Genomic DNA, 25,297 nt, shown 5'->3' on the forward strand with positions numbered 1-25,297 from the left:
CCGAGATAGCTTTCAATGAAGGTTATACGAATCCAACGAACGTAAGGAAATCGAACGGTAAGTAAAAACAAGATAGTAACTTGAGTGAGAGTCAGGAAAGTTCTGAGAAAGTGAGAATGAGAGAGATGGATAGGAAACCGAGACGAAAAGAGAAAGAGAAAGAGAAAGAGAAAGAGAGAAAAAGAGATAAACTACTATCTTGAATAGTACATTGCTACGTCACACCGTAGTGCAATCTACTCGAGCTAAGCGAAGTCAGACGTGATAGACGAGTACGCAAAGTGGAGGATAAAGATGAGCGAAAAGCTAGAAGAAAGAATCTTGAGGAGATAAATAAAAAATTTAAGGATTTGGTCTTACGTTTCAATTTCAAAATAAAACGGTCACGTTCCTAAGCGTGATTTCTAAAACACTATCTCGTTCCATCTATTTTTCTCCTTTTCCTTCTTCCTTCTTCCAACTATTACCATTTTCTGTCTATCGATGCTATTCGAATTCGGCTTTGCCTCGCGGGAGAAAACGACTGTTTGGAAAAAGATGTAGAGAATGAGAAAAAGAGAAGAGATTTATGTAAACATACATCTACAGATGCGCCTGTGCAGATATATATATATATATATATATATATATATATATGTATATATATGTATATATATGTATGTATACGTATATATATATATATATATATATATATATATATATATACATTACAGATAGATATATAGAAAAAGCAATGGGTTAGAAGGATCTTCGAAAGGATGAGATTTCTTGCTATTTTCTCCTATGCTTTATTCTTTCTCCATTCCACCGCGAGTTTTCGTGGATTTAAAGACTTGCCGAGCTTGCGGTTTTGAACCAAAATAATATGAAAAATAGTAAAAAAAAAAAAAAAATGAAAAGAAGAAAGTAGGAAAAGAGGAGAGAAGATAGAAAAGAGAAGAAGAGAGGAAGAAAAGAGAGAGAGAGAGAGAGAGAGAGAGAGAGAGAGAGAGAGAGAGAGATCGATATGTATGCGATCCCGCGGGATCTTGCTGCCCGACATCGTCAAACCTCCGATCAATTTTTCACTTACAGAATTCTTCCGCTACAAAATTTTCCGACCTTCTATTTGCCGTGTCGAAGCTGCCACGAGGGAAGAGATCGGATCGACCTGGAAGCTTTTCTTCCCGACTATCGGCAGTCAAGCTTGCCAACATTCCTTCTTTTTCCCAAGGAGATCTTTTCTTATTCTATTCCATGAATAAGTTCATGATTTTTTTTCTTTTCTCTTTTTTTTCTTCTTGGCTTTTTTTTTTTTTTTTTTTAGTCGTATTAGGAATTAAAAAAAAACACACATCGAGCGAAAAAACATTTAATAATTTTATTATTTGAACATTGAGAGGTATCGAAGTATTTGAAGTGCTTTGCAAACATCGGAATGTCGACAATACTCGATAAAAAAGGTTGATATTTTATCGACTATATTTTTTTTCGATTTTTTATCCCTTCGACCTGGTGACACAGCGGCATCGTTGACGTCCTCGATAAGTGAAACTAAATACGCTTGTTTTTTTCTCTTTTTTCGTTTCTTCGTAAAAAATCAATTTCACGATACGAAAAAGAAAAATCCGATGAGAAAAAAAAAAAGATAGCAACGACCTTTCGTGAAATCGAATCGAAACGAATTTAACGCGCTTAAAATCGTGATAATTACCTTTGAAATTTTCTCAACATTCGACCCGTGTATCCAACGAATTTAGCAATTCCGAAAGAGAGTCTCGAATCGTTCAATTCCGTTTGCAAACCACCAGTACCACGTGTACTACGAAACGAGAGATGAAATCCCCCCGAGGATACACTCCTGAAAATGGCAAGCTGCGTGTGTGCTCCTCTACGGTAGACTTTGGTGTCCCGCTCGTTTCAATTTCAAAGTATTTGGCTAACACGCTCGACGAGGTTGCGACAAGGAAAAAAAAAAAAAAGAGCGAAAGAGAGAGACACAGAAAAAGATCTGACAATATGTGTTTTGAGAATTAGGAGAGGATAGAGTGCATTGGAACGTATGAAAAATTCGAGATAGCGACATAAAAATGTTAACTGAAAATGAGCCGAATGAAATAATGTTTTACGAAAATTAAAATGCATAAGATGTAAAAAGTATTATTGTAAAATAAAAAAAAAATTGGAGCAAGAACACGGTGCAAATAGTATCGCAAGTAACTTTTCAAATGAAAAGATCATCAAGATTGAAATTTGTAAATGAAAAGAAAAAAAATCGATATAATGTGGCCTGTACCACCGACAATGTTTGTTTTTTATTTTATTTAAAAAATAGTCCACACAATGTAAACCAACATTTCTATATAGCCGAGAGCTACACCCTTTTGACTTTGGACGAAAAAGCTTCACATTTTTTCTGTAAGCAAGACCGACATTTTATTGTTCATGTAATTGATTAATGTTATTTTAAATATTCGTATACAATTTTTATCCTTTTCAAATTGTTATACATTTTATAATTTTTAAAATGTTTGATTTTTGTAAAATGGAAAATCAAATTGCGCTGAAATTATTCGAGAATTTTCGTTGTAAGTAAATTCTTTTTTAATATAAACGTCAAGTCAATCCGTTTAAACGTTTAAACGGTTTAATAGACATACATACACAGGAACATTTAGATTTTTATATAAAAAATAAAGTTAATAAAAATTAAATTAAATTAATAAAATAAGATTTTTTACGAAATCCATTATATCCAGATAATAAGGAATTCTATGCGATTGTGCGTGGAAAGTTGTATTTAATTAATTTTGTTATTAATTACATAGTAGAAATTATAATCTTTCGAAATCAAAATCATTTATAAAGTCTACGGTACGTAACGTTTATATAAACATTTCTTAAATACCATTATCAATAAGTTTTCTCATGGGCCATTGTACGTTCGACAATAAAACTAATAAACCAAAAAAAAAAAGCATAAAGAAGTAGAATTTTCAAAAGCTGGATACTAAAAAGAAAAAAAAAGGATAGAGAAAAAAAGAAGAGAAGAGAGAGAAAGAGAGAGAATAGAGAACTAGTAAAATTGATAAACTCGTTCGACAGCAAAATCAAATTTTACGTTCGTCGAACGAGTATACAATCCTCTCTCAAATTCCTGGTCCTTTCAAAAAACCTGATTACAAGGAAGTCCGTTATCAAACCAAATTCAATCTCCAATTACATAAAAAACGCGAGATTGCCAGCGAAGCCGCTTTTCAACAACGACCTGGTACGTAGCAACGCGAACAACGCACTCAGGAATTACCCTACTTGTAACCATCCACTTCGACTACAGAGCTTTATTAAAAACTCTTTTTTTTTTTTACTTCTTCCTTGGGTGCTTCAATTTTTAATTATTCCGCAACGTTCGACTCGTCTTCCAAGAAACGAGATCTTTGCTTCTTTCCTTCTCTTCGAAGATTCTTCCGTTCCAACCCATCCCCCTTTCAATTCTCCTTTCGCGATTTCCTTCACGCAGCACTTTTCTCGAATTTCTCTATTCTATTTTCTACAATATTCCGCAGTATCTAATTTTTTTTTTTCTTTTTTTATCGAGCATAACGAAACTCCCATGAAACCAGAAAGAAAGAACTATCATCGCTCTCATTTTCATTTCTTCCGCTTCGGTCTTTTTTTTCCTTTTCTTTTTTTTTTTTTTTATTTCCTTCGAACAATACCGAATTATACCATGACATCCACCGAACGTCACGACCTCCCTTCGGACTGATTGATTGCAAGATTACGACTGTCTCGACAAAAAACACCAATGACTATAATAAATCACACGTCCGAATGAACGATTGGAACATAATCTCCAGCACTACCTCTGCTTTTTTCTCTCTTTTTCACTCTCTCTCTCTCTCTCTCTCTCTCTCTCTCTCTCTCTCTCTCTCTCTCTCTTTCTCTACTTGTTTGAAACGAATCTTAGTAGCAAAAACAAAATATAAGGAGTACTTATAAGGAGAAGAAATTTTAAGTAACGATAATGTTAGCCCCAAAATATACATTTTAAATCATTTTAGTTAATCTAATTTTTTTTTCATACATAAAAAAGAAGCCATTTGACATGGATCTTACAATATAACAATAGTATATTAAATATAACATATCAAAATGATATGATACTTCAAAATTATAGAGTATATGATTTGCAATGTATAATACGTACATGACGTTATAAAAGACATTTTTATTTTTTATTAAAACAACTTTTACATTGACTTCCGATTCAAATTTGAATTCTTTCAGTATTGATATTTACGAACGAGTATCATATGCATTTCGTTGAACGTTAATTGATACAGATGCAATCATAATTATTTGAGAAAGGAAGTAGCAAAAAGCAAAAAGGAAATTAACAATTTTTAATTAGACCCTTTCTCCTTTTAGAAATAATAAAATTGTAAGCTATCAAAGGCAGGCCTTGAACGAAATTTTAACGATGAGATAAAATAATTAAGACGGCACGGCTCTCTAATACTGGAGTAGATTGAAAACTAAACGAAGTATTGCGAAAGAATAAGTCGAAGGATCTGCTCGCAACGATATTTTTCTCCCTTTGGGAAGTTCATCAGCCGGCGAGTTTATTAGTTGGAAATAAGAGCTATAGAAAGAAAGAGAGAGAGAAAGAGAAAGAGAAAGAGAGAGAGAGAGAGAGAGAGAAAGAGGGAGACAGAAAACTCGGTCTCTTCCTTCTCCTTCCATAGTCGAAGCCCGCGGGGAACATCGCGATCGAGACGCAGAGGGACGAAAAAAGAAAAAGATAAATAGATAGATACATAAAGAAGGAAAGAGAAAGAAAAAGAAAAAGAGAGAAAAAGAGAGAAAGAGAAAGAGGAAGAAAGAAAGAAAAGAGGAAGCACGCTTCGTTTACCCCGACTACTTGATGCGCGATAATTGACCGACTTTGCTTTTTTCTTCGGAAAAAAATAAGAAAAAAGAAAAAAGAAACAAATGGAAAGGGAAGAGGGAATCTTTTGAAAAAGTATGAATACAAGCATGCATATCTTTTCTTACATAATGGGACGCTTTATGCAGAGATGGTTATTTTTTACCATGGATAATTCCTCTTGGCTCGTCATACCGAATTCTCTTCTCTCTCTCTCTCTCTCTCTCTCTCTCTCTCTCTCTCGCAAAATTTCAAAGAGAATTTTAGCTCTGCATTCTCGGTTTGCAATCCAGATACTGTGTAAAAGAAAGAGAGAGAGAGAGAGAGAGAGAGAGAGAGAGAGAGAGAGAGACTAGTGCATACAAAGCTAGCTTTTCTAGTAAATGTAAAAATCAACTGACGCGAAAGACCACGGTGCTTCTGACATTTGATCCAAATGGGTTAAAAAGAGAGTGGAAATATTAGAGGGGAGAGAGAGAGAGAGAGAGAGAGAGAGAGAGAGAGAGAGAGAGAGAGAAATGCAACCAGTCGCGAATTACTTCACGAATCAAAATCCAACGTTAAAGTAAAAGAAAGAGAGATTAGAGGGTTTTATTAAGCAAAGGCAAAAGGCTACTTTATCCTAATTCATGTAATCCTCAGAGTGCCAAAAGTTTAATAATGATTCGACTCGTTAATCGAGCCAAAGTCTCTCGGAAAATCGATGGACCGTAAGAAAGTGGAATAAAGAACTAGGATCTCTCTTCCTCTCCCTCTCTTTCTCTCTTACGGATGAATGCCGCACAACGAGGTAATCCAAGGACCGAGACGATAAAGGATTTTTTGGATAGCTTGGGGTTAAACCGCAAAACCGAAAGATTTAATCCTCCGAACTATCTTCCGTCGGAGCTTCGCCTACTTTTTTATGTTTAGGTTAGTTCATCACGGTATAGCCTCGACGAACGTACATATGTGTAGTAAGTAAGTAAGTACACATATGCGAGATGCGAAGGGATGAGAACTCATGAGAAGAAGAGCTCGGGTTGTTTGCTACAATATTTTGATATTACAAGGGGACAGGCTACTGGCAAAGCTTGCACAGTCAGTCGGATAGAGAGATAGAAAGAGGTGGTAAATGGTAAAGATAGGAAGGGACAGAGAGAATGAGATGGAACAGCAAAAGGGAAAGAGAAAAAGAGAGAGAAAGAGAGAGAGAAGGAGAAAGGAGTCAACACAATGAAGAAAATTCACTGTTAGAATCGAGCCTTACACCCGAACGCTTCGCAAAGGCTGCCCGGTAGTTCGGGTACATTATGCAGAGGAACGACCAAGCCAGCAGTCTATAGATATACCACTACCTAGGTACATATCTATCTACATATGTGTATATGTGTATATGTATGTCTCTATGAAGGTTTACCCAACGGCAGTGCTTCAACACGAACGAACCCCTAACTGTGAGATTTACTCCTTTCCCTTGCTTCTCTCGCACCGTTCTTCCATGGTAATGTATCTGCATGCTGGGCTTATCGCTACAGTCCGACCTCGCGATACGACTTAATCTTTCCGCTATGAAACGATGAAGAAGAAGAAGAAGAAGAAGAAAAAGAAAAAGAAAAGGGAGAACTACGCTCTTGTGAAATCTTTTCGTCCCATGGTAAAACCGTAGTACAACCGCCGCGCCGTTACTACGACGTGACATCATTTAAATGAAAATTCCCTGTATTCGGCTATAATCTCGGTGCCTGAAGTCTAGTCTCCTTCGCTACCCACCGAAGATATCTCGATAAATTATTCATGATTCCAAAGTACAACCAATGTATCACAGTGGGTACACCTTCGATCGCGAGAAATCGCGACGAAGGTTTAACTCGGCGTAACAACCTTTACTTACTACGGTTTTACGTACCGTGGCTGGAATTTTTCTTTCTCAAATCAGTTTGATCGAATAAAAATCTGCGGTATGCTAGGTAAAGGAAAGAATACGACGGTACGGTATACAATGTGTCATTTTTCGTTCGATCTACGTTCGTATTACGTCGTTCGAAAGAACATTCGTAAATTTCTCTCGAAATAAAATTCAATGAATTAATAAAATTAAATCGTAAATTGAAAATAAAAATTACTTGATAACGAATTGCACGATTTGAAAAATTTATTACGACTAAATTTTAATTGAATTATAAATTCGTAATCAACGAGTCGAATTAATCCGTAAAAATTTCTTCCTTTTTTGGCAAATTTTAATGTTATATAAAAATTAATGGTAGAAATTAATCTCAAACGATCGAATTCGATCCGTACACACGCTCGGTTCGTAAAATGTTCAAATAAAAATAATATAATAATAAATTTCACGATTAAAAGAACTAATAATCACTAAATTATAAATTAAAAGTTATAAAATTTAACGAGATCATATCAATTCGTGAAAATTTCGTTTCTCTCGGACGAATATCGAGATTATCGAAAGGATCGATAGTACTTCAAGTATCCCAAATGATTGAATTCGATCAGATACCGCATATGTACTCGTTCGGCTCGTAAAACGTTCAAAAAAAAAAGGAAAAAGAAAGAGAGAGACAGAAAGAGAGAAAGAAAGAAAAAACTCATGCAGGGATATATTATAATTTTCTTTTATAAAATCAGTTTCCCGCTGTACAATCGATATTCCGCGCGCATGTGCGCGTCACCCGTTATATTACATGAGGGGTGGCAAAAGGGATGAGTGTATGTTATATTCCTTGCTCACATCCATGTCCCTATGTGCTTCCATTAAAGCGGAAGGGTGAAGGCGGAGAAACGTCGACGTAGAAAGGATCATCGCGTACCGTATGCGGACTGTCTTGCATTCGGTGACAATTTCATATTATATATATACATATGTATATATATATATATATAAAATATATACTCGAATATATATATATATATATATATATATATATATATATGCGTACGTTTCCGATCTACAAGCCAGCACACGTTTGCTACTCAGGTATTTCAGTATGCGAGTGGAGTAGCGAGCAACCAGTGTGTACTAGGTTAACCCGGATGGTTATTTACCGTCTCGCGAATGAATCGCAGGACTGTGCGATTTACTTGACTGCACATACCACGATCGCATCTGCATATAAGCTTACATTAGTCGATACTCGGCTAGCATCTTCCAGTTCCAAAGATTCACGACAAGAAATGAAGCGACAAGAAAATCTCAGATATGAGGAAGAGAGATAGAAATATACTACGGTCTTTTCTTTGGATTTGTTATGAAGATCGGATACGTTTATGTATATGTTTGAATATGTGGAATACTAGTGATATTGGTAAGAGAGAAAGAGGAAGAGGAATAAGGTACAGGGTAATACTGGAAAATGGATTTGCAAGAAGCGACTTTTGCAAATTTGCCGAGGTAAGTCGAGCCGTGAAATAAATATCATGTATTTATTACGCTTGTGCCACGAGTTCTAGTCTGCCGCGAGCGAGAAAAACATCGCTTGGATGAACGACGCGATTCAGTCTTAAACGAACGCGTTCAAACGTCTTAAAACGAGGATAAAGTCTTAAGGAAAGGAAAGGAGAAAGAGAAAGAGAGAAGATCTGTGAGAAATGACGCCATCTGCAACCTCAAAAATGTCTTGGACGGTGCTAGCTCACCTACATCACGCACCATTGCTCCAACAACTTACGGTTGAGGACTATGATTTATTTGGGTCGTGGTAAAGGGAAGAAAACTTTTAAAGTGGCTTAGTACCCGAAGAAATACATACATATATTGCTGCTCTGCTTACTTTCGGTAACGGGTTGGAGCTTTTCCCTGAAGGGAGAAACCCTTTTGCGAACATTCGTAACATACTTTTCACTAAAGGCAGCTTCTAATTTCGTTTGGCCGACTTTTAAAGTCCAAGAAAAGAACGGATATCTAGTATTTCTTTTAATGAACAATTCAATATATATATATATATATATATATATATATATATATATATAAATCCTACATTAGTTCTTTTTAAATCGGTAAATTACTTTACCGATGTGTACAGGATTGACCTGAAAAATTTTCTTTAATAAACCTTGCTACCGTCGACAAATTTTCAATCTTGTTCTTCTAAATACTCCTTTGTTTAATAGCTTCAAGGAGAATAAATTTTGAGAACTTGATTCCTTTTAATGCTCAACGTCGACCTAAAAATAGGTCTGTCCGTTGGATATTAGCAAACTGGCATCGTCCACAAAAATTGCGAAATAAAATAGCTCTTTCTCCGAGCATGGTTCGGCAATAAAACTTAAATCCTTCTTACTTTTTCTTTCCTTCTTTCTTTTTCGTTTTCTTTTTTTTCCTTTCCTAGCTTTCTTTTATGCCTATCTTTTATCTCTCTAGCACGTACGGTCGTACGTCGGACGCAAATTAGCGTATAATAGGATTCTCAGAGCTTGGCGATAATACTCTCAGACTTCTAGTAATATAGGTCAACCATCAAAAATTTAGCTCAACCAATGCCGATAATCTGACCGAAACGAACTCTAATCTTTTGTTGCCGCCAACTTTTTTCGAGCCAAACGACGTCTCGCCATAAAAGACTATGAAGAAGAGGAAAAGAATGGAAAAGTAGAAGTAGAAGTAGAAGTAAAAGAAGAAGAAAAAGAAAAAGAAGAAGAAGAAGAAGAGGATGATGAGGAAAAAGCTCGTAAGCCTTCGTTACTTTGCCGTTGCCTATGACGTTAAGTCTTTGAATCCCCTCTTCCAACGTTCTCCATACTTCCAATTCAACCACAAAGCGAATGTCTATGAATATATGTGTACGTGATATACGTAAGTACGTCTTGTTACGTTTCCAAGAGCTTTTATTCCAGACACGACGTATGTTAGAAATTATTATCTCTCTCTCTCTCTCTCTCTCTCTCTCTCTCTCTCTCTCTCTCTCTCTTTCTCTTTCCCAAATCGACAAAGCGAGAAAGTAATTTATATTCGAATTGAAACACGATTAATTACAAAACGAAATTCCTGCCATTGGTCTACCGTGAAAATTTGGGTCAGTCATTTTCGCTGATACGCTTTAATAGTAATGATAATAATAATAAGCTCTGTGCTCGTTCGAATCTATAGAACCAACTTTGGTTCCGTCGGAATAAACAACGTAATGATCTATAGTAAGAGAAAATGATAATTACAGGGAATGGTATGGTATATAAGCGTGTTAGTGAGTATTTGTTAGAAGATAACTTTCGATAGATGATATCGATATAGTCATCGATCGAAACTAAGGGTTGGTAAAGTTTTAAATGAGAATATTCAGTGAGTTTCCATGGTGAACTTCAACTGGGATAAGATTAGTTTGGAGATACACAAGCTTCGTGTAGGTTTCTTCTTCGAAAGGTCACGAGATTCGTTAACGCGAATTAGTTGACAAATAATTGTAAATAAAAAAAAAAGAAGTTGTTAGGGCGAAGAGTTATACATAGAAGAATATGCATAGAATTGTTTTTAATAAAATCAATATACAATCTCAATTGTTCATATTTTTCTAATCGTATTTATACTTAATAATAACGATAAAATAGAATTATTTTTGCTATTAACTAAGCGACTAAATGGGAAATATAAAAACGTCTTATCACTCTCCACATCAAAAAATCACAAGATCTTTTAACAAATAATTCAATAAAAAAATATAAACAAAAAATATATTTTTAGAAAGAACGGACACTTCCGTTAATACAAAAATTCCCATACGGAAAATTTTCTAATCAAATTTATATACGATATCAAATTTATATTAGATTTTCCTTTTATGTGTTGATATTTTTCTATTATCTGATAATAACAATAAAATATGCACTGAATTATGTCAATTATGCATTAAGAAAGTTAACTTTTATATACATATATATATATGTGTGTGTGTGTATGTGTACGTAGGAAACTATATTAAAAACGGTCACCTAAATTCCGAACGACGTTGCTTAGAAAAATAGTCCTGCCGGATAAACGTCGACTTGAAAAGCTTCGGAAAAATACGGGCTAGCTTTTTGAGAATGGTATCGGAGAAGACAGCAAACACACACCTCCGTAGGTGGTCCTGACGAAGTTTCCAATTCGTTCCCATGGGAGATGAGAGATCGGAATTTTACGAAGCTCACCGGATTTTCTGGCGGACTATATTTTCCGTACGGTTATCGGGCAGCGAGAGTAAGCACTGCATCGAAGAGTCGATCCCCCCTAATCGGAAGCCACCGGAAATAACGAGTTCCTTATGAAACTCAAAATATCGATTGGTCTCATAGTTCGCTCGATCAGGTTGCTTCTCTCATTCCAACTTCCACCTCTTATCTATCAAAAACTTTTTCTCGTTCAATGAAATGTTTTTCATCGTGTCTTTTGAAATTTTTTCACAAACATATCATGAACTATTACAAACATTGTCGTCTCTCGTGTTTTGTAAATCAGAATGATCGATGAAAAAAGATCGAGATAGAATTTTTCTACAAAAGATTTCTCTTAAAATTTCTATATATGTATGTATGTATGTATGTATGTATGTATGTATGTATGTATGTATGTATGTATGTACGTATGTATGTACGTATAAATGTATGTATGCGTATGCATACATGTTGAATTACAGTAAAATAAATAAAGCGAACGTAGACGATATTGAAACTTCGAAAACGCACGTTGGCAAACGTTTCTGTAAAAATCTGGTCAACGAACGGATTGGCACGCTATAACGTAATAATTTATCGATCGAAGCTTGTCAAAGATAGAAGACTTAATGGAAAAAAAATAGTATTATTCGTGAAAGAAAAAGGAAGAAAGCTTGCTCGGCAAAAAATGGAGAAAAAAAATAACAAAGAAAAAAGAGAGAAAGAGAGAAAGAGAGAGAAAGAATAGCAGAATCATCAAAAGACAATTTATTTTCGATTCAGATTACGTCGGCGCGTTTTCTGTTCCGTTCGTTAGGACGTTGGTACGTATGTATATGTAAAACACGAAGAACGCATGTATTCGCGTTTATATAACGAAGCTATGTATACAAAGTACACATACATGACATCTACACGTTTATACATATATAGATGTATATACGTATGACGACAATGACCTGATTTTCCATAGGATTAATAGATTTTACGAATCCACGTTCGATCATTGCGGCCCGAAAGAGATTAAAAGCAAATAACGCGATGATCCCTAGTAGGGAGGGAGTGGATATATCGGAAAATGTTATTTAATCGTATCCAACGTTCGACGGCTTTTATCGTCGCGTAATCTCACGATCTACGAGTCTCACCCTATATGTGACGATGTTGCAAAGACAAAGATCGAACGTTGAAATTGAGAAAGCGAGAGAAAGACGAAAGATAGGATACAATAGAGAGAAGATGAAGTGTCCCGAATAGAAACAAATATCCTTGCTCGATAATCCTACCAAGTCGAAAAGTACGATAAAAGAAAAGAGAAAAGGAAGAAGATAAGAAGTAGAAGAAAGATAGTCAAAGCTGCAGCATGTCGGATCACGAAACGAAAAGTCATTGCCTTAGCACGTGCCTCACAAATTCAACGAAAGCTCTACGTGTCTTTGCCTCGATCCATATGATTTTTACGCGAAATTCAATCCTTAACCTTGTAGATGTATGTGTGTTTGTATATATAAATGTATGTTTGTATGTATCTCTCTCTTCCTCTCTCTCTCTTTATCGTCTGAATTTTTATAGATCAGAAGTCTTCAAGAATGAAAATTCCAAATTCCAAACGTTTTCCTTCTTCTATCTCTCTCTCACTTTTTTTTCATTCCTCAAGAAGACAAAATCTCTCACGTGGAATGAAAAATACGTTCGCAAGTTGTGAATGGACCGATAAAAGGATTACGAGTCAACGGCGAGGACAATCGAGTTCGAGTTTCTTTCTTTCTTTCTTTCTTTCTTTCTCTTTCTTTCTTTCTTTCTATCTTTTTTATTTTTTTGCTTTTCTCAATTTTTTTCACCGTTTCTTTTTTCTACCCTATCGAACGAACAGTCGAGAAATAAAAGGCGATATAAGAGCTCGAGGCTTCTTCGAAGCGTTCGTTTTACGAATTAACTTCCTCGCACCCGGTTTGATCCACGGTATTCGCAAAACGAAGGAGGCCAAAGTTTTGTCCCGGAACGAATCGACGGCTATCCTCTTCTCTTTCTATCTTCACAGTTCTCGGAGAATTCCTTACTACCTTTTAATTCCATCCTCCCTTCCCTCTCCACCCTCACGTCGCTCTCATCCTTACCCTTTCTCCCAAGACTCTCGACTTTCTCTTCCAACATTCGCCATTAGACTTCTCAGACCGACCGATCGTCGATTCTCTTCTCTTCCCTTGCGAGCTAAGGTTTAACGAAAATAAAAAGAAACAAAAGAAATAAAGGAGTGGATAATCAACATGGTACTACTCATCGAATGGCTTCGACAATCAAATTGAGATTCTATAGAATTCTCTTTCCTCTCTCTCTCTCTCTCTCTCTCTCTCTCTCTCTCTCTTTCTCTCCGCTTCTTTCTCTTCTAGATAAAAGCTACGATTTCGATATTCACAGATTAGTGAGAGAACGAAATGGAGAAGGAAACAAAGTAGCGGAAATAATAGTTATGAAGTAGGGGAGAAAAAGAAAAAGAAGAAGGAACAGTCAACTGTGAAACGAATTTCAAAGGAATGCGATCGATGAGAAAGCAAGTTACGAGTTGTTCGATATGTATCTGCAGACTATATACCAACGACTATTCCTCCCCCACCCTCCATCTCTGTAGACACCTCTCAAGTATTCTGGCACCACCCTATACTATAGTCTCTACTTTTCTCGTCTTCCTCACTTATCTTTCCTGTCCTCCCTTCACGTCCGACGCCGGTCAAATTATCGTCGAGCCTCTCCGACTCTCTCAAAGCCTTTCCAAAATTACTTACGACCTCACGGAACCGTAAGTCTCGACGGCTCGAAATTAGTTCCCACGAGAGAAAGGGAGAGTGAGAGAGAAAGAGAAAGAGAGATAGAGAACGCGCGTTCGCTATTAAGTATGCACGCTTCCGAATTCGTTAAAGGGAAAGGGCAGAAACCTAACAGAAGAACCGTCTGTTCCTTCTCTTTCCATTCCTCTTCTATTTCCTCATTCTCTTTTCCCCCTCTCTTAGTTCCTAACTTACAGAAGAACGTTCCTACTTCGAAAAAATATTACCACCGCAATCGCGTTATCGTGACGTTTTAATGACCTTCAAATCTTTCATCTTTCCTCTTCCTCCTATCACTCGAATTCAAATCAGTTTGCAGTTTGCGAATTTTCTATGTACCTACATACTTCGTTATTTACGATTGTTCGATACTTTTCTCGGTTAATACAAATTTCATTACGTCGTATTACGTTTAACGTCAAATCGGTTTGTTAGGAAAACAAAAAAAAACAAAGGAAGAAAAGAGAAGGAAAAAAAATAGAAAAAAAGAAAATAAAGCTAGCGTTATTACGTTCGACTGTAATTTTTACAAAAGTTTACCACGAAAAAGGGGAAAGGGTAATTTCAAAAGCAGTTTTCAAATTCGATGCTCTTTTTGTTCTATCTCTATATTTCTCTCTCTCTCTCTCTCTCTCTCTCTCTCTCTCTCTCTCTCTCTCTCTTTCTCTCTATTTTTCTCTCGTTATTTATCGAAGAACGTATGGTTTATTTTTAATCGAATTCTCTTCGTACCGAGCACGAGAGCTTTTGATTTCTAGTTGTTTAATCATAACACGCGACCGATGAAGCGAAGTTCGTCGATTCGAACGGTTTTTCCATTACCCTTTTACGTTACATTAACGTCTCCCGTCGTTGGGTTTTCCAGTTATCTCAGCGATTTATGACACTTAGATCGTGAACCAAACATCGATCTTGATGAACCTAGATGACGTAACGCTTTCCAAAAGAAACGATTCGCGATCTAGCGCATTTTATCATCGTGATTTGCAAAATAACTTACGGTTATACTCTTTTATCTTCGTCTATCTATCTATTCTCAATTCAATGTCTCCACTATAGTTAACAAACGTGACCTGAAAAAAGACTTTGGTCACACCCCTGGCTTATCCAAGATACATTGTCGCTCGATCGTTGCTTAGTCAACTTGTGTCTAGGAATTCTGCATCGTCATTCAGCCCGAGATTCGAACATATTGAAGACGATATTCGAAAATCAGTTATAGCAATATACATGTACACACACATATATATATATATATGCACACATACATATACATATGCATATATATATATATATATATTATACATATACATATATGTATGTATAATACATATATAATGTATGTGTAGTGTGTGTATATATACATATATATATATATATATATATATATATATATATATATATATATATACTTATCGAATCGCAATCGTACGTCTCGACCTTATCGCATGCCACTGGCTTCGCTGTGATACCACGTCGTCAATGGAGTCACGTTTATCGATAATCAATATAGATACGTCTAACATCCCCATCGGATATGGCATAACTTAGTACAAATTATTGTTAATTTATGTGCACCGAGAGAGACGAAACGTATTATCCCTTATCCGACGTTACAATCGACATCGATCATTCACGGCGAATATGACCGAATAAATGAATATGAAAAAAAAAGTATTTATTGGCAAAGTGCCATTTTTCCATGGTTAATGCCGTAAATACCGAGGTAAAATAAAATACGGAAGAGAAGGAACAAAAAACGTCGATCGATCCTAATTGCTCTGGGAGATCGAGAAGTGAGAAGAGGGTGGGGAAGTTTTGGGGGATGTCGCGAAACCGCTCGAACGAGGAAAGTTCCTAGGTCGTTGGTGGTAACGGACAGCGCTCGATCGTCCGTTCTCGTCAAGCACGAAGTAGTAAAAGTTCATCATTGATCTGACCGGCCAACCTCGCTCGGATTAAAAAGAGCTCGAGATTTAGCAAGGAGAACGAATTGAACGGCTCGATTAAAGCGATTCTCCGAATGTTCATGAAGAAGTTGAAGTGGCCGTGGCCTCATCGAGTGATCCTATTTTTAGTGTGACATACCTGAATTTGAAAGGTAACCGTGTCAAGCATATCGCCTCGTAGTTAATTACAGAAAAGATAAGTATTGTTACTTAACACGCTATTCGATCACATTCACACTTGTTTATTACGAGTGTCTACGAAGTAACGAAATATATAATAAAATGTAAAAATATTTTTATTAAATTCGATCAAATTTGAACGTGTTCAAATCTGTACGATTCGTATTAGATATTCGTTCGAACGAAGCAAGCAATACAAATGAGATATAATTTTTATCATGTGATAGATCTAGGGTAATGGATTTAAACGAAGAAATTGAATATCCCTTTATAATTTTGAAGAAAAAAAAAAGTAGATATATATTTTAAAAAAGTGAAAAGAATCGTGCCGAAAAGATTATATATAATTATTAACTCGCTACTCGTTTTCCGCCATTATCATTTTCGAAACTCATTGTCTTTTTGATCATTCTTTGGAAGAATTATCTTATATACATATATATTCGCATCTATCTAAAAGACAAATGATTTTTGCAGTCACTCGGCATTGAACTATATCCGACACTTTAAAAAGATTTGGTCAGATTAAAATAAACATAAATGTCGATAAAGTAATCCCATATATATATATATATATATATATATATATATATACATACATAGATACTTTCTCATATCTAAGTATGATAAAAATTCGGTCATATATGTATATACATATATGATAAATATGACATATATATATACATATATATACATACATACATACATACATACATACATACATACATACATATATATATACATATATATATAAAACTATGAACATATATATATGTATGACGAAACGAATCGAATCCGACGATTTATTGACGCTTCTTAAGAAGACCGAAAGAGGATCTTGGAAAAGAGCTACGATCGACAATTCCATTCTGGTAATGCGATCAAGTTACGGAAAACGAGCTGGCCTCGATCTTTTGACATCTCAATTTTCGAATATACGCATAGGGAACCAATAAGAATGCAAAACGAGACATTTTCTATCTAACCTACAAGTATAAATACATTGATTGATATTTGTCGTGGCTGTGAAAATACAAATCCTTCGTAGGAAATGGGTAATATCAATTTTTCATTCTTTTTCCTTTTTGTTTTTCGAAGAAAATCGATTATACGCGTCGGCGTAAGTTCAATTCTAGTTTCGTATTATTTGCGTCCAGTTCGAAATGAAATACGAGTTTAATCACTGTTTTCGCGCGCTTAGAAAACTTCGGAAAACTCGATTTCCACCGTCCGTCAGATGACTGTTCTTCCTCCTTCTCTACTTTGCTCTTTTTCTTTCTCTCATAGAAAAGAGATTAAATCTTGATGGCACGCGGGAGACTTTAAACATTTTGCTAATTCTTGGGATCTTTATTTTTCAATAAATCTTTCTGAATAAGAAGCTCTACATGCTTCTTTTTTTTTTGTTCAATAGGTGAACGACTTTTGACATTGAACAAGATAATAATAATAGAGGACGATTTCAAAATGTTTCTAGCGTTTTCACGAAGTAAGAACATATATATATATATATATATATATATATATATATATATATATACGATTAATTTATAACAATGAAAGTTAAAATAAATTTGCGATACGTATCGATTAAACTTGAACGATCGTAAATTTTATAAATTATAACGTTTAGATTTAGAGACATTTAAGACATAATTTATCATATTAATTTTTATAATGAAAATGAAAAAAAAAAAAGACAAGAAGAAAAGAATTTTCCTCGAAGAATTTTTATAATAATCGAAAAATACGATATTAATTTTCATCTCACGAAATTTCTCCGTAAGTATCTATAGACTGCGGTTTTTCCGCGTCTTAAAAGTTTTATCTTTCGTGAAAGTTCGCGAAGAAGAATCAACGCCGGAGGCAAAATTCTCTTCGAAGGGTGGAGTACGTTGACCGGTAGCCTCTGTCGTTATTACGCCATGGTACGTCATTAGCAAACTTCTGTTAGAAACTGTTTCCGCGATCGCGTTCGCTAAAGTCACACTTGGAAAGATCACCTACGGTCTTGCAACTTTCAAGGGAAGCTACGTCTTAAGGTCTTTCAATGACTTTGAAAAAAAAGATAATAAAAACAAGAAGGAAGTAAGTACGCCTTCTCTTTCTCTCTCTCTCTCTTTCTCTCTCTCTCTCTCTCTCTCTCTCTCTCTCTCTCTCTCTCTCTCTCTCTCTCTCTTACTACCCATCTCAATTTCTCGAAAACAAAATTGTCAGTTCAAAACATAGAAAAAAAAGTCCTACGCTCTAGAAATTGGAGGGCAAGAGTCTCAAGGTAAAAACTCGTTTGAATTTGAAAGAAAGAGAAAGATGAATAAGTCTGACTTTGCCAATGCTTTCAAGATCGATGAACGAGCGAGAGAGTGATATAGAGAGAAAGAGACAGAAAGAGAGAAAGAGAAAGAGAAAGAGAAAGAGAGAGAGAGTCGCGACGGCCTATCCCTCGCATTTTATCGAACTACCATGGCACGTCGCACGTAAAGCTCTCGCGAGCGACACGAAAACGAGAGAGTCGGGAAATAGGCGCGCTAAGCGCGTGCGACGAGGATGGCACGAGTCTCGCCAACGCGAACACGACGCACCCAGTAGACGCGACGCACGCGAGCACGCGCGCGCATAGTTTACACCTCTATAACCTTTTCAGTGATATTCGTAAAGAAAAGAAAATTCAATGAAAGTGCTTCGTTCGGACGATTATACGAATAAATAAGAGGGTAGTAAAAATTTTTATAAAAATTCGTCAACTCACCTTTATGTGCGACAGGCAACTGTTGGTTCGCCGTTGGACGAAGAGGTCGAGGGCTGACGATGAGGACGAGAGAAACGATGAAGACGATGACGACCACGACGACGACGACGACGACGACGACGACGACGATGACAACGACGACGACGACGACGACGACGACGATGACGTCGATGTAGACTTTAAAAGCTGAATTCTCGTCGTTTGTGAATATTTGTTCTCTCTCTTTTTTTCAGTCTTTCTCGCGAGACACGCTCGACTTTATCTCTTTCCCTTGTTCTCCGTCACCGGTGTTTTTCGTCGGCGATTATTTCTCTCTCTCTCTCTCTCTCTTTCTCTCTCTCTCTCTCTCTCGCGCGCGCGGGCGCGAACTTTCGTAGAAAGGAAAGTTGAGATCGAGAAGGGTAGAGGAAAGTACGAAGAGGAAGAAGATGAAGAAAGAAGAGAAGAATGAAAAGAGAGAGAGAGAGAGAGAGAGAGAGAGAGAGAGAGAGAAAGCGGAGAGAAAAGAGAGAGAGAAGAGAAAGAGAAAGAAAGAAAAAAGAGAAAGAGAAAAGAGAGAAAGAAAGAGAGAGATGCGAAAGAGTACGCGTGCGGTCTCTCTCTCGCGTGTAGATATTCGTCTAGAGATGCGTACGTGTTTCTAAGTGTTGTCCTTATCTCTCTGTCCGCGGTATATCTTTGCGTGAATATAAGCTTCGTATCCGGTCGTGTATCTCTAACTGCGAAACGTCTATCTTTTCCGTATTTTCTGCAAGAAGTCTATGCGTTTCTCTCTTTCTCTCTCGGTTTCGTGCGCCCTGCGTACCAGAGATCGAAGTCTCGTGGCAAACGGTCGTGGACTGAGTGAACCCGAGTTCAGACTGAGCGGCGGAGTTGCCGTGCCGACGACTATGGCGCCACGCAACGGGGGGCGAGCGAGTCACACGCCATCGATCCATCGAAGGTGGTATGGGGCTTTCTACGCGGGGCTGACGCTGCCTTTCCTATACACAAAACCAGACGAAGAGAGAGAGAGAGAGAGAGAGAGAGAGAGAGAGAGAGAGAGAGAGAGAGAGAGAGAGAGAGAGAGGAAGAGGGAGAGAGAGAGCCTAAGAGAGATAAAGAAAGACCGATGTAAAATGAGAGAAGGAATAAGAAAGACAGAGAAAGAGAATGGAAGGAAAAGAGAGGGGTTGGTGAGAGGGGCGGCTTTGCTGCTTCTACGGCCAACAGAACGTCGCCGGACCATCGAGGGGTAAGGGGTGCAAACCTTTGCCTGAGAGCGATGTCGAGTCAGAAGAGGGCGGGGCGTTCTCTCTTTCTCTCTCTCTCTCTCTCTCTCTCTCTCTCTCTTTCTCTCTTTCTATCTATCTCTCGTACGTTCCCTCTCGTATACCCTTTTGCGCGTGCATACATTCGTCACTTGGCGTACGCGCGCCAATGTGTCTCTTCTTCCCCTCTTTCGTTCTCTCTCTCTCTCTCTCTCTCTCTCTCTCTCTCTCTCTCTCTCTCTTTCTCTTTATATATTTATCTATCTATCTCTTTCTCTCAATCTTTCTTTCTTCCTTCTCTTCTCCCACTCCCATTCCTTTCCTCCTACCTTTCCCTTTTTTTCTCCCTCCGACCCTTTTACCTAATTTTAAGCGATACCCGTTCATTGGTGACCCGTTTCTCCATGCATTTAACTCCACCGTAGTGGAATCGTTTCGTTTAGAAATTCGAACGAGCGAAAAGAACGTGCCGAAATTTAGATGGGATAACTTTTTTTCTTCCTCCTCTTCTTCGTTTTCCTCTTTTTGAATCAAACGATCGGGTAAACGATCGATACCAAATAGGTGACCATTTGTAAAGGAAAAGGAAAATTTTCCATAAATATGGAAATAAATGTTGGTGAAAATGATGGGAAAAGAACGATACGTGACGCCTTGAAAACCTATTGAAATCTGACTTTTCTCAACGCGAATCTCTCTAGCTTACAAAAAGCGAAATTTTTAAAGGGTAACTCGCACATTCGCCGGCAAAGTTATGCACGAATGATCGTAGAAAGCAGAAACGCTTTTGCGATTTCGCCTGTTCGAAGAAAAAGAAAGAGAAAGAGAAAGAAAGAAAGAGAGAGAGAGAGAGAAGCAAAGTAAAAAATATATGGGTCAGGACGTTAACGAGGTTTTGATAGCATTTGCTAACGCTATTTGATAGCGTTGCGCGCCTTCGAGGAAGAACGACGACGATTGGTTTTAATGGATTTCGGTTCACGTTCGTCTCAAAGAACGAACGGTATCTCATCTATTCATGAGATACTTATCGGTATCTTCCTTTATCACAAGGAAAACGCAATTACTACAAAAGAGATGAGAAAGCGAGACTAATTCTCATATTTTAATAAATATGAAAAGTAAACCAACGATAAGGACACCAATAAACATTAATAATAATAATAATAATAATAATAATAATAATAATAATAAATTTGAAACAAGATAATCCACGTTCTATTGCACAACATTTAATGAATCACAAAACCTCCGTATTGAATTCGTTCCCACAAATGTCTTGGAGAATCGGGCACCTTGGTATTCTAGAAAACATAAATAATAATGAGAATAATAATAATAATATTAATAAGTAGAAGTCCAAATCAAAGAACAGATTTTATAAAATTCGAGGATAATAATAATAATAAGTAGAAGAAGACAAGTATGAATTCTAGAAGAAAAGACGATACGATGACTACGACAAATTTAAATGTAACAAAGTAAGAGGAAAGTATCGTAGCAATATAAAATAACAATTGTATGAACCGTACAAAAAGTATTTACAAAATAATGTAGCAGAAGCTTGTAATTAAAAAAAAGTGAAGCAGAAGGGTTAGCAGTGGGAGAGACTAATTTTCGTCAATCGATACACGCTACGTTCTACTCTACGTTCCCTTAATTAAAAATCGTAATTTAGCCTTATTACGTGGCTTGTATATCGTCTCCTTCTTCGGCTAACGTCGAAAGCAAATTTTCACACGAATACCTCTTCAAATTTACTTCGTCGTCGTTTCTACGGCCATCGAACGACCTTGTCTCTCTCCCTTCCTGCCTACGGATAAATTTACATCGAATCGATCGAAATACGTGAAATGTTTCGATATAAATTTTACATCCTCCTCTCATTACAACGTAAAAAGGGATAAAAGGAAGAAGCTTTGTATTCTCTGAACCAACTCCTCGTCCAAATATCTTACAGGAAAGTCATAAAATTTGTAAGGGTCGCTTAATTTTTGAAATAGAAAGTACAAAGTTCGACGATTAGATCTCGACAAGGAAAAAGTGACAAACTCTTTTCTGTCGTTCAGCTTCGGATTAAATAATGGATGATATATATTTTACGACTTGTCTTCTACCCTATTTCTTTACGGGCACAAAATTAAAATTTATGTCTTACACGAACGATTTGATGTATCGTTCCATCGAACGAAGCATTTGTCATCGAAGATTTCATTTATTTTCTCTTTATCGAGTCATAGCAAATTAATTTAGGAGTCGCAAACAATGAAATCAAGGATGTATATAACAATACTCTATGCACGATCATAATACGGCACGCTTTAGTTTAGAAATTATCTTAGGATTTATCATAGATTCGTGTACGTGCTGTCGTATCAAAACTTCCTCCTATTCCATTCTTGCAACATTCGACGAAGATCGGATCGGATATGATGAAAGTCAGATTTGTGTCAGCTGCTACCTCCTAACCGGGCTACCGTAATTCAGCAAGTCCGATACATTTTCGATCGAATCTCCGTTCAGTCCACCAGTCGCTGCTGATTCGTACGATTCGATGGCTCCAATCCAAAAGACGCAAGTTGAGCACGCGTATAACCTTCTCAGTTTCAATCTTTCTCTCTCTCTCTCTCTCTCTCTCTCTCTCTCTCTCTCTCTCTCTCTCTCTCTGTCTCTCTCTTTCTTTCAAAAGCGAACTACTTCTTCTTCTTCTTCTTATCTTGTTATCACTCGGAATAAACTTCATTTATTTTGTTTTGTTCTAAAACATTAGAAATTAATAACGAAATATCTTTTATTTTCTATTTATCAATCAAGAATACATACAATTGTTGTAGAAATAAAACAAATAATATTCGTTTCAATTGCTTTTCAGCTGAAACATTTGTTACATATATGAGTTAATTGACAATTTGTTTCTTTTTTATTGTAATAAGTATTTATAAATGTTAATTATAGTGAAATATTAAAGGAATAATTAAATAATATTTAACGCAATAAAATAGTTATTTACTAAATATGGTTAGCAATAAAGTTAATGAAGAAATTTCCCAGAAGTCGAACACTATGTTATTTCGTTCCACTTTCGCTACAAAGAGCATAATGAAATGATAACAAAACATGCAATGGAAAGAATAATTTATATGATGCGTAAATAAAATAAAAAATTATGGAAGACATAAGGAATGTTATGTTTCACAGAACAGAATGAAATTTTTCAATGCGTATATTTGATTACGTAGAATATACAAAAGAGAAAAGAACATTATTCTTTATTTCACTTTATAGCTCGCATTTTGTATTGACCATTATGATATCCAGCCAATATCCGACATTACCATCGAAACTTTACGAGCGTTGAGGGCCATTTTCCCGAATCAAAAGAACATGTCGGACTCGTAGACCGCGACTAATATAGGTCGATCTCGTTCCTTGCGTCGATAAATCACGATCGTCTTTTCGGTAAAACGTTCGTCCCTACTTTCCCGCGGTTGGATTTAAACAAAGGTCAATCAATAAGAGGTCATACGTTAAGAATTTATTATGAACGTAGAACTACCTGAAAGTTTTAGATTAATTTAGATGAGATTGATCATATATCTCGTTTCTTATTAATGCTCTATAATGTCATATTATCATAAAATCACATAATTAAAAACATATATGTCTGTATTATTTTAAGTATTATTTCCTTTGTTTCGTAACGAAGTTAATTAATAGTTTATATAACGTAGAAGATTAATTTTAGTCAAATACATTATGTTAAGATTAATTTATTAGTTATGCTTGTCATAGAGTATAGTTATACTAATATAATATATTATTAATAAATATATATATATAATTATTAAATTTTTATACAGATAATTTTATAAGTTATATATATATATATATATATATATATATATATATATATATTGTAATATATTATAATATTGTATATAAAAATAAATGTATTAAATAAGAATAAATTTCACACATTAAATAATTTTTTCTAATAAAAAAATAATAAATAGAATTACAGAGGTCAAATTAATCCGTTAATTTAATTTTCATCGTCTTAACTAACAGTTGGACATTTTTTCAAAGAAGAAAATCTTACAAAAAATCATTTTCACCCTCTTCAAAGCTACCTTTGAATTCCTATCTAAGACGTCTAAGATGATAAAGAAAGACGCAAGCTAGTCTAATCTCCTCTCCAATTTCATGAAAAGACGCAGAGAGATTGGTCCGAAGGGCTGCACGCATGTCAGAAACAACTGGCCCTTCGCACGATTCCGTAAACGACATCAGCGAGCATCTCTAGCGATCCGTTTCGAAGAACGGAAATTATGTAATTTCCTTGCATTCTCCGTGCATCGGCAAGCTTTGTGAGAGACCACTCGCAGCGCGAACATTCGGCATCGAATTCCTAATCGAATCAATAATTACGGGAATTCCTCAGCGAGAAAGACCTGGAGAGTGAGAGATATCTCGCCATTGACACCTGCCGTTCTCCATCTCGCTATTGTGCAGCCAAACGTTTCCGGTCTTTCTCCTCTAGTCGTACGGCTCACCGGAAATACGATACAGCGAACGAAAGAGAAAGATGAAGAAAGAGAGAGAGAGAGAGAGAGAGAGAGAGAGAGAGAGAGAGAGAGAGACAAAGGGACAAACGGGAAACATACGAATGTTACAAGTTACCTACGTACACGTTAATTCGAGACGAACTTCATTATTTGTCCCACGTTCCCAATAGATCATTCTTTTCCATTTCACCTACATCATAATCTCGTTGTCAATGACGTCAATTGTAAAACTCGTTTCAAACAAATCGATTACTTTTGTCTGATTCATCATCTCGTAAATCTTAGTCAAAATGAAAATCTTGTAATTTGAAGAATGAATAAAATATCATTACATGTTCTCTGTTCTCTTCTCTTTTTTTTTTCTTCTCGAATATATTTCCAAAGAATAGAAAATGATAAAGAATTTTCTTAAATCGTATCTGTGTGCATTCATGTATGGCTTGAAGAAGTCTACGGATTCTTAGAACATGCACTTACTCACACTTGCATTTATTCTCCTCGAGGCTTCTCGTCGGCTTCAGAAGGGTAGTAGACGTCGCGTCGCCTGGAAGGCCGAAGTGGAGATTCGTGTAAGCGACGTATTATCGTGCCTAAAGTTATGTATGTGTCGTGATAAGAATATCAATAATCGAGAAAGTCGATTGCATTTAAAGTCATGAAACATATAACGCTATAGTTGCTAACATGACCTCTCATTATTTTTTATACAAAATTCGTGTCCATGTCATTTCACTCTTTTTCTTAATT

The 25,297-nt window shown here is 36.2% G+C and overlaps 1 protein-coding gene across 1 annotated transcript in view; it reads right to left on the reverse strand.

Annotated features, from left to right (window-relative positions):
• The window catches only part of LOC122627359 (complexin), a 233,540-nt gene extending 213,961 nt beyond the window's left edge, over positions 1–19,579 (reverse strand). Inside the window, exons 1-2 of the mRNA XM_043808440.1 lie at positions 19,370–19,579; positions 18,736–18,921 (exon numbers count right to left, since the gene is read on the reverse strand). The gene's annotated coding sequence lies outside the window, so the exon portion shown is untranslated. The remainder of the gene's footprint in view (positions 1–18,735; positions 18,922–19,369) is intronic.
• Between the last annotated feature and the right edge of the window lie 5,718 nt (positions 19,580–25,297).

Source organism: Vespula pensylvanica, chromosome 2 (assembly GCF_014466175.1).
Source record: "Vespula pensylvanica isolate Volc-1 chromosome 2, ASM1446617v1, whole genome shotgun sequence".
NCBI classification, from domain to species: domain Eukaryota; kingdom Metazoa; phylum Arthropoda; class Insecta; order Hymenoptera; family Vespidae; genus Vespula; species Vespula pensylvanica.